This window comes from Bison bison, unplaced genomic scaffold, assembly GCF_000754665.1.
Source record: "Bison bison bison isolate TAMUID 2011002044 unplaced genomic scaffold, Bison_UMD1.0 scf7180017862510, whole genome shotgun sequence".
NCBI lineage: Eukaryota > Metazoa > Chordata > Mammalia > Artiodactyla > Bovidae > Bison > Bison bison.
The window spans coordinates 11,266-11,526 of NW_011493082.1; positions in this window are offsets into that span (position 1 = coordinate 11,266).

The window sequence follows — 261 nt, forward strand, 5'->3', positions numbered from 1 at the left end:
ACAAGGAAAACGTATTTACAGAGAGACAGCGGAAGGGAATAAATGTGGGTGGTGAATGCCGGGAGGAATGAAAGGCGGGAACGCTGAAATGTTAGGAAGCAGGGCAAGAGAGAAGGAGGAGCCCTACGAGAGGAAAACGTGGGCCTCACCCAGGAAGATCCAAGCGCTGTCCTTGTACTCGTTGTGCCAAGACACCTTCTCCGCCACCCCCAGTTCGACCTCACGCTCATTCAGCTCATTAATCAGCTTCACTTTAGTTAA